The sequence below is a fragment of the Hemiscyllium ocellatum genome, chromosome 1, assembly GCF_020745735.1.
Source record: "Hemiscyllium ocellatum isolate sHemOce1 chromosome 1, sHemOce1.pat.X.cur, whole genome shotgun sequence".
Lineage (NCBI taxonomy): Eukaryota > Metazoa > Chordata > Chondrichthyes > Orectolobiformes > Hemiscylliidae > Hemiscyllium > Hemiscyllium ocellatum.
In genome coordinates, this window is record NC_083401.1 from 8,831,233 (window position 1) to 8,848,277 (window position 17,045).

Here is a 17,045-nt window from a genome sequence, read left to right on the forward strand (position 1 = left end):
TGCTGAGTTGGAGGGTTGGATCTAGGATGAGGTGGGAGGAGGAGAGATTTGGAAACTAGTGAAATTGATGTTGATAACGAGTGGTTGAAGTGTCCCAAGGCAGAAGATGAGGCGTTCTTCCTCCAGCTATCAGGTGGCTAGGATTTGGTGGTAGAGGACGCTCAGACCTTGCATGTCAGGATGGGAGATTGGCTTGGAGGGGAACTTGAAGGTGGTGGCAGTCCCATGAATCTGCTGTCCTTGTCCTTCTAGATGGAAGTGGTTGTGGGTTTGGAAGGTGCTGACTGAGGATCTTTGGTGAATTTCTGCAGTGCATCTTGTAGACGGTACACACTGTTGCTACTGAGCATTGGTGGTGAAGGGCGTGGATGTTTGTGGGTGTGATGTCAATCAAGTGGGCTACCTTATTCTAGGTGCTGGCAAGCTTCTTGAGTGTTGTTGGAGCTGCACCCATCCAGGCAACTGGGGAATATTCCATCATACATGCCTTGTGCCTTGTAAATGGTGGACAGGCTTTGGGGAGTCAAGAGGTGAGTTACTCTTCGCAGTATTCCTAGAGTCTGACCTGCTCGTGTAGCCACAGTGTTTATGTGGCAGATCCAGTTGAGTTTCTGGTCAATGGTAACCCCCAGGATGTTGATAGTGGGCATTCAGTGATGGTAACACCATTGAATGTCAAGGTGTGGTGGTTAGATTGATAGATACAACCTCCCCTGTAAAATATCTGGACTGATTGTTTGTGACTAATCTGTGCTTTAGTCACATTTTGTACTGTCTCTAAATGTTACGAACACCACAACCATAGCCAGAGAGGTCTGGAAAATGATTCTCAGACTTCCCACTATTTCCTCCCATGATTCTCTCAGTAGCAAGTGTTTTCTTTCTTCTTGTTCTGTGACTTATCCATTTTCAAAGATGCTGCAAACCTTACCATCTCCCATCTCACCTCACTTACAACATTCAACATTCACTTTCCTCCTCAACTAAACAATCTTTATTGTCCCTCTCTCTTGGAATCACAGAGATGAACAGCGCGGAAAGAGACCCTTCGGTCCAACCTGTCCATGCCGAACAGATATCTCAACCCAATCTAGTCCCGCCAGCCAGCACTTGACCCATATCCCTCCAAACCCTTCCTATTCATATACCCATCCAGATGCCTCTCAAATGTTGCAAATGTACCAGCATCCACCACTTCCTCTGGCAGCTCATTCCATACACGTACCACCCTCTGAGTGAAAAAGTTGCCCCTAAGGTCTCCTTTATATCCTTCCCCTCTCACCCTAAATCTATGCCCTCTAGTTTGGACTCCCCACCCCAGGGAAAAGACCTTATCTACTTACCATATCCATGCCCCTCATGATTTTATAAACATCTGTAAGGTCACCCCTCAGCCTCCGATGCTCCACGGAAAACAGCCCCAGCCTATTCAGCCTCGCTCTGTAGCTCAGATCCTCCAACCCTGGCAACATCCTTGTGAATCTTTTCTGAACCCTTTCAAGTTTCACAACATCTTTCCGATAGGAAGGAGACCAGAATTGCACACAATATTCCAACAGTGGACTAACCAATGTCCTGTACAGCCGCAACATGACCTCCCAACTCCTGTACTCAATACTCTGACCAATCATGGAAAGCATACCAAACACCTTCTTCACTATCCTATCTACCTGCAACTCCACTTTAAAGGAGCTATGAACCTGCACTCCAAGGTCTATTTGTTCAGCAACACTCCCTAGGACCTTACCATTAAGTGTGTAAGTCCTGCTAAGATTTGCTTTTCCCAAAATACACCTCATAATTATCTAAATTAAACTCCATCTACCACTCCTCAGCCCATTGGCCTATCTGACCAAGATCCTGTTGTAATCCAAGGTAACCTTCTGCTACACCTCCAAATTTGGTGTTGCCTGCAAACTTAGTAACTATACCTCTTAAGCTCACATCCAAATCATTTACATAAATAATGAAAAGGAGTGGACTCAGCACCAATTCTTGTGGCATGGCTTCCAATCTGAAAAACAACCCTCCACTAACACCCTCTGTCTTCTACCTTTGAGCCAGTTCTGTATCGAAATGGCTTGTGAAGACAGATTTAAAGTGTTTACTCAGAACCTTGCTCAGTATTTGGTGACTGTTCATTATAATACAGTGATCAAAGTATAAATTCCACTCCTGTCTAACCCTTTCCATGTTTCGATTCTCCCAGCTTAAAAACAGGAGCAAGACATTCAGTCCCTTAAGCCTGTTCTATCATTCAGCGAGATTATGGCTGATCTATGTCAAACTCCATATGCCTGACTTTGGCTCATATACCTTAATATCTTTGCTCAATAAAATTTTATAAATCTCAGATTTGTTCTTGCTGTCTACCCACTTCTGTACCCTATTCACGTTCTGCCATCCCATTTCCCCACACCCCGATTTTGACCCATTCAGGGTCCTACCCCACCTCACCTCTCTAAATCATAAGGAGCTGGAAGCTGAATATGAATGCAGAGTTTCAAATGTTCAAGTACAGAAATCTCAGAGGCACAGGTACAAAAGGAATTTGTAAATCTATTATTGAAATGTTAGCCTTCATAAGACCATAAAACATAGAGGCAGAAATTAGGCCATTCAGCCCATCGAGTCTGCTCCACCATTCAATCACAGCTGCTAAGTTTCTCAACCCCATTTTCCCGCTTTCTCCCCATAACCTTTGATCCCATTTACAATCAAGGACTTATCTATCTCCATCTTACATACACACAATGACCTGGTCTCCACAGCCTTCTGCGGCTATGAATTCCGTAGATTCACCAAGCTCTCGCAGAAGATGTTTTTCCTTATCTCCATTATCTCCATTCAAAAGCTGTTCCCTGGGATCCTAGTCTTTCTTTCCAGTCCTCTGGAACCTTCTCTGATTCTAGCAATTCCTGAAAGATTACCACTAACTCCTCCGCTATCTCTTCAGCAATCTCCCTTAGAACTCTGGGGTGTAGTCCAGGTTATTTATCCACCTTCAGGCCATTCAGTTTTTTAGCACTTTCTCCTTGGCACTACTACCTCTCCTCCATCACTTTCCGGTGGACCAATGTCCACTTTTGCCTCTCTTTTGCCCTTTATATATCTTATATCTTCATTTATATTACCTGTCAGCTTACCCTCATATTTAACCTTCTCCCTCATTTCTTTTTTTATTGCCCTCTGTTGGTCTTTCTAAGCTTCCCAATCCTCTGCTGTCCTTCACTACTTTATATTTTTTCTCTTTTGCTTTTGTGCTATCCTTGACTTCCCTCGTCAGCCATGGTTGTCTCATCCTCCATGTACCATGCTCCTTTTTCCTTGGGACGAGTTCTGCTGTGTCTCCTGAATTACTCCCAGAAACTCCTGCCATTGTTGTTCCACTGTCTTTCCTGCTAGGCTCCTCTCCCAGTCAATTCTCCCCAGTTCCTCCCTCATGCCTCTGCAGTTGCCTTTATTCAGCTGCTATACTGTTACCTCTGACTATATCTTGGCCCTCTCAAATTGCAGAATAAATTCAATTATATTATGATCACTGCCTCCTAAGCGTTCCTTCACCTAAAGCTCCCTTATCAAGTTTGATTATACAACACTAAATCCAATATTGTCTGTTCCCTAGTGAGCTCCACCACAAGCTGCTCCAAAAAGTCATCTTGTAGACATTCCTTTTCTTGCGAACCCTACCAACCTGATTTTCCCAGATCACTTGCATATTGAAATCGCTCATGATCTCTGTAAAATAGTTTATTACATTAAAAGCACGATATAAATATGTTGCTATTTTGCCTTTGCTACACATTATATCTGTTTCCTGGTGTATCTTGTGCTCCAGCTCCTGACTACTGTTTGGAGGCCTGTACATAACTCCAATTGTGTTTTTTTTAACTTTAGCAGCTCTTCAATTCTACCCACACATATTCTACACCATCTGACCCTACTTTGTTTCTTACTATTGATTTAATTTCATTCCTTACTAATCGGGTAACCCAACCCCCTCTACCCACCTGAGCTGGGATGGACTGTATGTGCCGACCCAGCCAGCAAATCCCACATCCCATGAATCAATACAAGAAAGTGCAGTGAGGGGCTGGTGTTCTGTTGTGAGGGAGACGTTATTTCTTTCAGTGGTATAGTACTGTTGAGCCGAGGGTGCTGTCGGGAACAATGTTAATTGTGAGGTTTGTCAGCAGCTACCTCACATAGTGAGAGAATCTCATCCATCATCACACGTTGTGTGGTCAGAGTCAGGCTGAGAGCTGCTCAAGGGTGTTTGCTGTTAGCTCCACCATGTCCAATCTTTTGTTTTGCTTTTGATTACTCTTTGCCAGTGTAGAATGCACGAGCCAGACATGGTGTTATCAATACCTCTCAACATTGGAGAGATTGTAACAACTGTTACTAAAAGCCAAGCCCAGAGATTAGATAGCATATCTACACATTACAGGCCCTAAACTCAGACAGTCAGTCTCACTGTTCTGCGGAAACATGACTCGTGCTGATTCCCAGCTGTATCTCACTCACAGAATCTTTTTCCTCAAGTGGCCCAGTGTCACAGTTTTCACATCATCATGAACTTCAGCTCAACCAAACCCCTGTTGTCCTTATCCGAGCTCTCACCAAAACCCCCTCACCCATCAGGACAGCAGGCCTGTCTGCTCTTCAAGATAAACATAAACAGAAGGGGAGTTCTTCCTGGGGTCCTGGGCTCCTCAAGGGTCACTGAACTTGAAACATTAACCTTGCTTTGTCTTGCTGAGTTTCTCCAGCAATTTCTGCTTGTGTTTCAGATTTCCAGCATCCACAGTTCTTTGTTTTATTTGACTGAGTTGGACAATTACAGCAAGTAAAAAATGAGGTCTGCAGATGCTGGAGATCACAGCTGCAAATGTGTTGCTGGTCAAAGCACAGCAGGTTAGGCAGCATCTCAGGAATAGAGAATTCGACGTTTCGAGCATAAGCCCTGATGAAGGGCTTATGCTCGAAACGTCGAATTCTCTATTCCTGAGATGCTGCCTAACCTGCTGTGCTTTGACCAGCAACACAGGGACAATTACAGCAGGCTGGAATGGCATCCTCCTACTCCTATTCTCGGTTTCTACATTACGGCCACCTTCCACTCCCACTTCATTGGCTGCAAATCATTTTGGGCTGGCCAACATTGTTCCAACGTTATCGAAATGGAAGTCTTTATTTTCCCTCTCTCTGCTCACTGACCTGCACTGGCTTCCAGTTCAGCAACACCCTCCATTTGACATTCTCATCTTTGTTTTCAAAGCTGTCCATGGTCTTGTCTCTGTAATGTCCTCCAGCACACTATCCTTTAGATAGCTGCGCTGCTCAACAATTGGCATCTTGTAAATTAGCTGAAAGTGAGGACTGCAGATGCTGGAGATCAGAGTCGAAAAGAATGGTGCTGGAAAAACACAGCTGGTCAGACAGCATCTGAGGAGCAGGAGAGTCGACGTCTTGAGCATGAGCTCTTCTTCAGGAAGAGTTCTTGTAAATTTGCCCATTTCAATCTCTCCACCATTGGCAGTTGCACCTTCAGCTGCCTGGACACTAAGCTTAGCAATTCTCGCATTAAATCTCTCTCTCTCTTACTCCATAAATGCACCCTTTTTGAACAAATGCTCTGGTCCCCTGCCCTAACATCTCCTCAAAGTGGCTGGGTGTCTAATTTCAACTTCAAGAACTGCAGACGCTGTAAATCAGAAACAAAAACAGAAGTTGCTGGAAAAGTTCAGCAGGTCTGGAAGCAACTGTGGAGAAAAATCAGAGTTAATGTTTCGGATCACCGCACCCGACACGTTAACTCTGATTTCTCTTCACAGGTGCTGCCAGACCTGCTCAGCTTCTCCGATGTCTGTTTTTGGGGGGTGTCTAATTGCGTTTGATTACTGTCTTGTGAAGTAAGTTGCGACAGTTTATTACATTAAAAGCACGATATAAATATGTTGCTATTTCGTTGCCCAGAACACTTTTATGATCTGAACATAGTTGGCCGAGTGTCTCATCTCACAGAGTGTAGTGGGCCATTGTTTGTGAATGAATCACAATCCCCTTTTTCACCTCTGAATCTCAGATCCCCGTGACAGTGACTCAGTGCAGCTCCTCTCCCTATAGGACCTTCTCTCTAATTCAGCCAGGAACATTGGGATTCCAGGAAATATGCAGCCTTTACTGGAAACTTGTTTCACAATAAACACAGGAATATACCCACTTGGATTGAAGAGGATGAAAGAATAGTCACAGCTGGGACACAAACCTTTACCCCTCATGCTGGAAATTCCTCACCTGCAATTGATAATTTTCAGATCACCCACTGCCTCACTCAGTGGTACATTATCTCAGGTCACAAGCTTTCCTAATCTAGAAACTTAAATTTAATATCGAGAAACCTAAATAAAAGATCCAGACTGATGCATTCCTGAGGAAGTGCTGTCTTTTCAGAAGTGCTCAGTTTTCAACCATAGTATCATAGAACACTTACAAAACAGAAAAAGTCAACAAATCCCACTTTCCCAACCTCGATTTCTTCAGGTGCTGTGAGGTTACCATGAAGGACTCTCCTTCTCAATCTCTCCCCTCGCCTGAGGCAGGGTGACCCTCAGGTTAAACCACCACTAATCGTTGTTGTCCAACAGGAGAGACATCCAATAGTCTCACAAGACTCCAGCAACTTTAAGTAGGTTTGTTAGCTCAGTTGGCTGGATGGCTGACTTACAGAATATGCCAACCGTGTAAGTTCACTGGCTTGCTGAGGTTACCATGAAGGACTCTCCTTCTCCAATATCACCTGAGGTGTGGTGGCCATCAGGTTAAACACTACCAGTTCGTTTTCTCTCTCTCTCTCTCTCTCTCTGATATGAGAGAATGGGACTATGGTAACTAATCTGATTAAAGCTGCCTCTACCACCACTTCATTCTAAACCCTAACTACTGACTGTGTGAGCAAGTTGTTCCTTGCTTTACCATTGTTCTCCTTTAATCACCTTAAAGTCTGGTACTTGATCCTTTCACCAATGGGATTGGTTTCTTTCTATCTAGACCCCAAATGATCTTGAACACCTCTATCAAGTCTCAACCTTCTCTAAGGAAAACAGCCTAGCTTCTCCAAGCTATCTACATAAATCAAGTTCCTTATCCCTGGAAACATTGTCATGAAGATTTTTTTTTCCCACCCTCTCTCATGCTTTCACTTCTTTCCTAAAGAATGGAGCCTAGAATTCAACACAATATTTTAGTGTTTCATCAAGATATACCATAATTTCACGATTTCTGCACTCTATGTATCAACTTATTATGCCCAGATCCCTTATGCTTTGCTCAACCCGAACTATCGACTTTAATGATTCATGCACATATACCTCGAGATCTCTCTACTCCAGCACCCCACTCCTCTTTAGAGTTATATCTTTCACTTTATATTGTCTATCCTTTATCTTCTAACCAAAATGAAACATTTCACTCTTCTGTGTATTAAATTACATCTGTCACATAGATTCATATAATGGAGAAAAAGTCCTTTGCCCTATCAAGACTGCACTGACATAACAACCACTGCACTGGTCCCACATCGGTGAAGCACTCATACAAATATTTATTATAGATTGTAAGGTTTCCAGCCTCTGCTACCTTCCCAGGCACTGCACTCCAGATTCTCACCACTTGCTGAGTGAAAAGGTTTTTCCCCAAATGCCCTCTGAGTCTCCTGCCCCTTTCCCTAAAACTATGCACCCTCGTGATTGACCCCTGAACTAAGGTGAACAAGTGCTCATTATTCACCCTGTCTGTATCCCCATAATCTTATACACTCACATTCCCTCTGCTCTAGAGAAAGCAATCCAAACCTATCTAGTCTCTCCTGAGAGCTCCATTTCTCCATTCCAGGTAACACCTTACTGGACTTCTCTGTACATTGCCCTGTGCTATCATATCCTTCCTATAATGAGGTGACCAGAACTGCATAGACGACTCCAGTTGTGGCCTGACCAACACTCTGCACAGCTCCAACATTACCTCCTTGCTCTTATACTCTGTGCCATGACTGATGAAAGCAAGTGTCCCGTAGGCCTTCTTAACTCTTCTATTCATGTGCTTTGCCAACAACCACCTTCTTTGCTATTAACCACTCTGTCTATCTTGGTGTAATTTACAAATTGGCTTAACATTCCCCCTACATTTTCATTTGTATCATTTATGCATCTAACAAACAATAAAGGTCTAAGTATTGATCACTATGGTAGACCACTGCCCAGATTACCGGCCTGCCCATGTTCTCCTCCAGTTTGTCACATTTATGTCAATATTAAACCAAGAAATCATCTTCCTTCTTGGGTCAATGGAAAAGATCTCATGTCTACCCTTTCAGTTTTGTTCCCCTTATCTAAGGGGATTTGGGGTTATACAGAGAAGGTTCACTAGGCTGATATCAGGTATGGGGGGGTTCTTATGAGGAGAAGATGATAAGGTTGGGCCTGTACTCGTTGGAGATTTAAAAAATGAGAGGTGATTTTATTGAAACATATAAGACTTTTAGGGGAATTGACAGGGTAAATATTTCCCCTTGTAGGAGAGGGAACCAGAGGGCATCATCTCAGTGTAAGGAGTTATCCATTTGAGACAGAGATGAGGAGGAGTTTCTTCTCTCAGAGGATAGCAAATCTGTGGAATTCATTACAACGGAGCACTGTTAGGGCTGGGTTGTTAAGTTTTTTCAAGGCTGAGACAGACAAATTTCTAACTTCAAGGGAATCAAGGGTTATGTGGAAAAGGCAGTAAACTAGAGCTGAGAAATGTCATGAGCAGAATTGATGGGCCAAGTGGGGTAATTCTGCTCCTACGGCTGATATCTCTTTCAAAATAGATTTCTCCTTGGCTTTGTGACTAGTGTTTATTCCCCAATAATCACTAAAGGAACAGATTGTTCACTGATCATCTCATTGCTGTTTTTGTGTGATTTTGCAGTTCATAAATTTCAATAATGACTATATGTGGAAAAAAGTACATCATTGGCTCTAAAGTGCTTTGGGAGGTGAAAGTTTCCTGTTTACCCTCCCCTTTCAGTTGCACATCCCTGACGTTGTAGTCTGGTGCCTAGCTTGCTGGCTGCTAATACTCATTTTAATCTTGTTGGGTAATGAATCTGACTGGAGAGCAATCTAAGATTATCGTTCTGTCAAAGTATCTCTCAACACCACAATGTAACTGATAGATACAGATAATCACCCTCTGTAATTGACAGACAATCAAGACATTTCTTCACAGCTTGCAAATGTATTGTCCAAGTGAATTGTCTATGCCCTGTTTAATGCTGCTTCAGTGACTACAGGGACCTCTCCAGGGTCTTCCTGGACCCTCGACCTTTCTTCAGACCATTGTGGCAAGCATGACACATGAGGAAGATCATCAGGGCCATTCAAAAATTGTGCGTCTTTTATTTCTCTTGGAAGGCTTTATTTAATAAGAGGAGAAGGAGGAGAGTCAGGAATCATCCAGTTGGGTAACAAAGTCTGTTTGCTTTTCAATTGGCTGAGTGGGGGCAGGACCCAATGAAGATTGACATGTTGGGCTGACAGTGTGGAGGTGGGGAGGAGAGTATGCCACAAAATGGGCATGTCAGGCAACCAATATCTGTAGTGTATAGGTGGAGGCGTGGTAGGTAGGAGTTCTTTTGGTGAAACTTGGGAATTAAAGGATAGGGGGTCAAATGGGGTTGATGCTGAAGTTCAGTCATTATCTAATATATAAAAATAATGGAGCAGATTCAAGGAGTTTGTGCTCTTATCCCTTACATACTTCCTTCCATTCTAACAGTGCCTGGGCAATATGGAGAAAATGCAGACTGCAGATGCTGGAGGTCAGAGTCGAGAGTATGTTGCTAGAAAAGCACAGCAGGTCAGGCTGCATCTGAGGAGCAGGAGAATTGATGTTTCGGGCAAGAGGCCTTCATCAAGGCTTCAATCAAGACATTTCTTCACAGCTTCCAAATATATTGTCCAAGTGAATTGTCTCTGCCCTGTTTAATGCTGCTTCAGTGTCTACTCCAGGGTCTTCATTGACCTTCCACCTACTGATGAAGGGCTATTGCCCGAAACGTCGATTCTCCTGCTCCTCCGATGCTGCCTGACCTGCTGTGCTTTTCCAACACCACACTCTCAACCTTGGGCAATATGTCCTGTCTTAGTGACTGACAGAGCTGCACGTAGGAAGTTCCCACTATCAGATTCCTCCGTTTGTCTTTTTGTCCCCAAAACAATCCTACAGTCTCCTCCTGATCTCCTATTCATTGAAGCTGCACACAGAATCAAGAAACAGTACCTCATTACTTACAGTAACTCCTGGATAGCTGGGAAGACAAAAAGAACTTCATCATTTGGAAGAGGGATCAATGACCAATAATCATAGATTTAGGGTAAAAGGCATGGGGTTTAGAGTGGGAATCTTGAACTTACTGTCTATCAGGTGGAGGCAGAACCTGCATAACATTTAAGAAGTATTTAGATGTGTGTTTATGACGCCAAGGCTAAGGGCTAAGGGCCAAGTGCTGGCAAATGTGATTAGACTAGTTAGGTGGCTGTTTTTGACATGTGCAGACAATGATCGACCGAAGGGTCTTTTTCTGTCCGGCAGATCTCTATGGTTCTTCCATTAATGGTCCATGAGGAAGTTATTGGCATTCCTAAATTGGACAAAGTCCAGTGATCCTTCCCTCGTCTGACCTCCAAATGATAAATAAGCAGATGCTAGGCGGAATGAAAGGTTGGGGCTGGGTGTGATACATGCAGTGAGGAATAAACCCTGAAGTTCCCAATCCAGGATGAGATGCTGAAGATTGGTCTTTAGAACTGAGGCAGAATGTTGCTTGGAGGGATAATATTCACAGAAGGACAAACGGTGAAGGAAGGAGATTGCTTATCCTGCTGTTTGACAAACTACAATGACAGCACATACAATGACTACATCTAGCTCTGTGAGGTTCAATCCTGGCCCCAAGAAGTCCCAATCCTGCTGCAGTGACAGCTGTCTTCTGACATGTCACTGGAGAAATTCTCCCTATCACAAGCTAAAGTTACAAGTGATTATTTTTAACTCAGTCTACAGCTACTGTGCCCGTGTAAGGCGTGAGCAGATTAATAGCTACTCCATGCTTAATACATTGAGAAGTGCCAGCCCCAACACTTTAAAAACTCTATATCACCTATGGATTATCACATCATGAGGGCTCCGCACATCTACTCACAGATTTTATTTGCTACACATGCCACAGTAAAAAATTCCACACCATGATGACTGAGAACGCAAAACTGGATAGGTACTGCATAGCGTTAGATAAAGAGAAAGCTCCTTCTACACTGTTCCCACCAAACACTCCCAGGACAGGTACCGCGTGCAGCTAGATCCAGGGTAAAACTCCCTCTACACTGTTCCCATCAAACATTCCCAGGACAGATACCGCATGCAGTTAGATCCAGGGTAAAACTCCCTCTACACTGTTCCCATCAAACACTCCCGGACAGGGGCAGAAATGGGTTCATATACAGGGTAAAGATCACCCTACACTGTTCCCATTAAACACGCCCAGGACAGGTATTTCATGCAGCTAGATACAGAATAATGCTTCCTCTACACTGTCCCCATCAAAGACTCCCAGGACAGGTACCTCATGCAGCTAAATACAGAGAAAAGCTTCCCCACGCAACACTCCCAGGATAGGTAGCACATGGGCTAGATACTGAGTAAAACTCCCTCCGCACTGTCCCCATCAAAAGGTTATCTAACGTAACAAAGAAATCTTGATCAATTGGTCAATAGGCTGAGTTTAATTTGGATAAATGAGAGGTATTACATTTAAGACAAGACTTAAGCAATTAAAAGTAGGATCTTGGGTAGCTTTTTAGAACAGAGAGACTTTGGCATTCAGGTACATAATTTTTTGAAGTTTGCATCACATATATCTAAGGGGGTTAAGAAGGCAGTTAGCACACTTGCCTTCTTTGCTCACACCTTTGAATATAGGAGTTGGGACATTATGTTGAGATTGCACAGAACCTTGGTAAGGCCTTTCCTGGAGTACTGTGTCCAGTTCTGGTCATCCTGTTATAGGAAGGATATTATTGAGCTGGAGAGGGTTCAGAAGGGGTTTACCAGGATGGTGCTGGGACTGGAGGGTTTGCGTTATATGGAGAGGCTAGATAAGCTGAGTCTTTTTCACTGGGGCATAGGAGGTTGAGAGGTGACCTTATAGAGGTTTATAAAATCATGACAGGTATAGACAAGGTGAATGGCAGGGGTCTTTTCCCTAGGGTGGATGATTTCAAGACCAGTGAGAGGAAAAAGATTTTATAGACACGAGAAGCACTTTTTTTGCGCAGAGAGCAGTTAATGTGTGGAATGAACTTCCAGAGAAAGTGGTGGATGCAGGTACAATTACAACATTTTAAAAAACACTTGGATAAGTACATGAATAGGAAGGTTTGGAGGGATAAAGGCCAAACGCAGGATGGTGGGACTAGTTTAGTTTGGGATTATGTTCAGCATGGACTAGTTGGACTAAAGGGTCTGTTTCCATGCTGGATGATTCTATGAGTCTAAAGCACCTCCTACATGAGGGTGGTACGGTGGCTCAGTGATCAGCACTACTGACTCACAGTGCCAGGGACCCAGGTTCGATTCCAGCCTCGGGTTACTGTCTGTGTGGAGTTTGCACGTTTTCCCTGTGTCTGCATGGGTTTCCTCCCACAGTCCAAAGATGTGTAGTTTAGGTGGATTGGCCATGCTAAATCACCCACAGTGTCCAGGGGTGTGTAAGCTTGGTGGGTTAGCCATGGAAAATGAAGGGATAGTGGGTCTCGGGGTGAGTCTGGATGGGTTGCTGTTTGGAGGGTTGGCGTAGATGTGATAGGCCGAATGGCCTACTACCACACTGTAAGGATTCTATGATTCTACACTATCCCTACTGTACAGGGTAAATTAAACTTACTGCAACAGTCTGACATGTTTCCTTTCACCCACCCTGTGAATCTTTTTGACCATGATTCCCAGGACTCTACAAGATTCAAACGCCAATTAGAAAGCGCGTTGAGATAGCCTGCGATCCGATGGATTGTTATGGTTCCAGCATTCTCCTCAACCAAGATCCAGAAGAAATTCTGGTTCTTCTGATCCAAGGCCCCAAACTGAGACATATTTAAAGTTCATACGTTATTACTGAATGCCAGCCAGCTACATTTGAATGCTGACAATTTGTTGGTGATGACAGAGGAACTAAATGCTATTTTGGGACTTCAATCAAGATTCTTCAAATCCTCTCGCAAGCAGTTTATTAATGCAACTTGTTAGTTGATACAGTTTTAACTTTTGTTCATGGGATGTTGGCTAGGCCAGCATTTATTGCCTGTCTCTAATCGCCAGGGGGCAGTTAAGAGCCAGGCACATTGCTGTGAGCTTGGAGTCACATATTGGCCAGACCAGATGAGAACGGCAGGTTTCCTTCCATGAAGGACATTTGTGAACCAGATGGGAATTTATGATAATCACTGTTACTAAGACTAGCCTCAGTTTAAGATCTTCATTCACTGAATTTAAGTTCCATCAGTTGTTGTCGGTAGGATTTGAACCCCATGTTCGCAGAGCAATCCTCTGGGCCTTAGGCTTGGAGAGGTACACTGGGATCAGATCATCGCTGGGCTCTCAGATCAGGACCCGCATGGGGCTCATGATTTCTGTCTCTGTCCCTGCTCAGGATCACTAGTCGAGTGACTATTATGTCATCAACTCTCTCAGTGGCTGTAGACCGACGATGCCATTGACGTACCGGAGAAACAGTTGAGGGTGGGGGCTGGAGTCAGGCTGGAACAAGGAATGTTCTACATACCCCACAAAGAGACAGGCATCACAGAGGCCCATGAGGTACCCCATGATCACTCCTGAAGAAAGTGACAGGAGTTAAGTTATTTATAGTGAGGATGAGCTCAGCCAGGGAGAGGAGGGTGGTGATGGATGGGGATGATTCAGGCGGAGACCATCCTGCTGGGGGATGGATGTGTAAAAGAATTGCATGTTCATGGTGAAGAGGAGGTAGCTGGGCCCCACAAACTGGAAATTCTGAAATTGAAGTCAAGCGTCTGAAGAAGCACGGAAGTAAGTGGTAAGAGACTGGACAAGGGGAAGAAAAAAATGGAGTCATGGTAGAAAGAGGGCAGAAACAATGGGTCTGCCTAAGCAGTCCTGCTTGTGGATTTTGGGACAAGGTAGAAGCGAACTGTGTATGGGTTTTGGCCTATAAACTTGGAGGCTGTTGGAAACAGATCACCAAATGATACAAAACTAGTGACTGCTCGTGGTCACTAGCTGTTCGATGGGAGTCACCAGACAACAATAGCAAAGCTCAGTGCAAGCTGGAAGAACAGCATCTCATTTTCCACTTGGGGACCCTTCAGTCTTTGGGACTTAATATTGAGTTCAGTAATTTTACGGCTTGAACACAGTCTTCCATGTCCTTACACCAACCCCCACACACCCCGGCCCTGTTATCTCATGAGCTGCTGCCACAAACAGCCCATTGTCAGCCACCAGTGGTTCCTCTTAGCAGCTACTGAAGCCCCTAGGCTGACCTGTATCCATTCCTTTGTCTGTCTGACTGCTGTTCTCTCTGAATCAATAACAGAAATCACTGGAACATCTCTGCAGTTCTGGCAGCATCTGTGGGACAAAAACAGAGTCAATGCTTCAGGTCCACAGACCCTTCTTCAGCAAGGTATTTTTGTTTAGCAGGCGAAAGTGAGGACTGCAGATGCTGGAGATTAGAGTCGAGAGTGTGGTGCCGGAAAAGCACATCAGGTCAGGCAGCATCCGAGGAGCTGGAAAATCGACATTTCGGGCAAAAGCCCTTCATCAGAAATCCCTCATGAAGAGCTTTTGCCCGAAATGTCGATTTTCCTATTTTTGTTTAGTGTTGTTCTCTCTTCCCCTTGCCCCTACTCCAACTTCAGCATATATCCCAACCTTTTTCCAGCTATAACCAGTTCTGAAGAAGGGTCACTGGACGTGAAACATTAACTCTGCTTTCTCTCCACAGATGCTGCCTGACCTGCTTTAGTTTTTCCTGTAATTTCTATTTTTGTCCCTCTGTTCCCTGCCTGTTTATGTGTCTGTCTAAATGCCTCTTAATTGTTGTTATTGTATCTGCTTCCACCACCTACCCCAGCAATATGTTCCAGGCATTTACCGTTCTATGTGTAAAAAAAAAGTTGTTGGTCAGACTATGAGAGGATGGTAGATTTCCTTCCCTGAAGGTCATAAGTGAACTGGATGGGTTTTTCTTGACAATTGATGTCAGTTCCATTGTCATCATTAGGCTCTTCCACATTTTTATTGAGTTCAAATTGCACCATTGGCCATGGTAGGATTTGAATCTGGGTCCCCAGAACATTACCTGGGTCTCTGCATCAATAATCTTGAACTAATAGCACTCAGCTATTGTCTCCCCTGTTTTCTAATAAAATGCATAAGGTCTCATTTTACTACAATGTATTAGTCATTCAGGATAAGGGACAGAGTATTTTGCACTGAGATGATGAGGAATTTCTCCAATTAGAGGGTGGTGAATCTTTGGAATTCCCTATCCCAGGCAGCTGTGGAAGCTCAGGCATGGAGTGTATTCATGGCTGAAACTGATCAATTTCTACATATTAAAAACATCAAGGGATAGAGGGACAGTGCAGGAAATGTTCAGACATCGCCTGAATGGGTGGGACCTGAACCTGGACCTTCTGGTTCAGAGGTGGTGATACTACCACTGCACTAGAAGAGAATAAGCCATGGGCTCATTGAACAGCAGAGTGGGCTGAAGGACCTACTCCTTATGTTCTTCACATTCCACTATTCCTTCAGGATCTAAGCACCCATCAACAATTTTTCTTTAGATACATATCTTTCCTTTAAATCGTTACTCATTCAGTGTTTCCGGAATGCTTTCTTGCACCTAGTCCACATGAAGTAGACAAAGCAGGTATTCACGTGACTAGAATTTCCCGGAGGAGATCAATAGTCTCTCACTAGAGGCTGCAGCTTGAGGAGCACTACTCTGCATCCGGCATGGCCGAACAGAAGGCCATCCCAGGTCAGGAATGGTAAAGAGCTATTGCCCGAAATGTCCATTTCCCTGCCCCTCAGATGCTGCCTGCTGTGCATTTCCAGCACCACGCTAATCTAGACTCAAATCTCCAGCATCTGCAGTCCTCACTTTTGCCTGGAAGGCTGTCCCACTCTAACCATTTGACAATGGTTGACAATCATGGTACTGGATGGAACTTGAAGCAGGAACATTTAGATCAGAGGCAGGAACACCATAAGAATTCCTGTGCCTCTGTAGCTTGCTAGTTTTTAACTGTGAGTGGAATACATCTTCCCAAAGAGAAAATAAATGTCATGAAACCTACTGTCACTCTTAGAGATTTCCCACTGTTTTACTGTTAGTTCATTTCTCAGGATTTTCTCCCAGTTTATCTTCTTTAATTAAGTCTTAATTTCCTGAGAATTTCCTTCCTCTAAACTATTTCCTCAGTCTTTATATTTCTTATGTCAGTGTCAGTTCTAATTTTGAACCTAACTATGACAAGTGATACCAGGACTAAAAGAATTATTATGTAGACAGATTGCATAAACTCTACCTACAATCCCTTGAGTTAGAAGGTACAGGAGTAATCCAAATGAGTTAATGACATTATCTACTGTGATATTAAGATTTGACAGGTTAAAATGTGGGGCCTTGAGGAATGATGTCAGGAAGCATTTTTGCACAAGGGGGAGTGGACATCTGAAACAGTCTCCTCCAGAAATAAATGTTGGGATTTTTCAGAAATGAGATTGATAGATTTTTCTTATCAGCTAAATTGTGGAAGCAAAACCAGCCACAGAGTGGCTGTCCTTAACATTAAAGCCACATTTGACTGAGCCCGAGCAAGGGTCAGGTCAATGGGGGTAGGGGGGAAACTCTCTGCTGGTAGGAGTCAGATCTAGCACAACTGATGACAGTC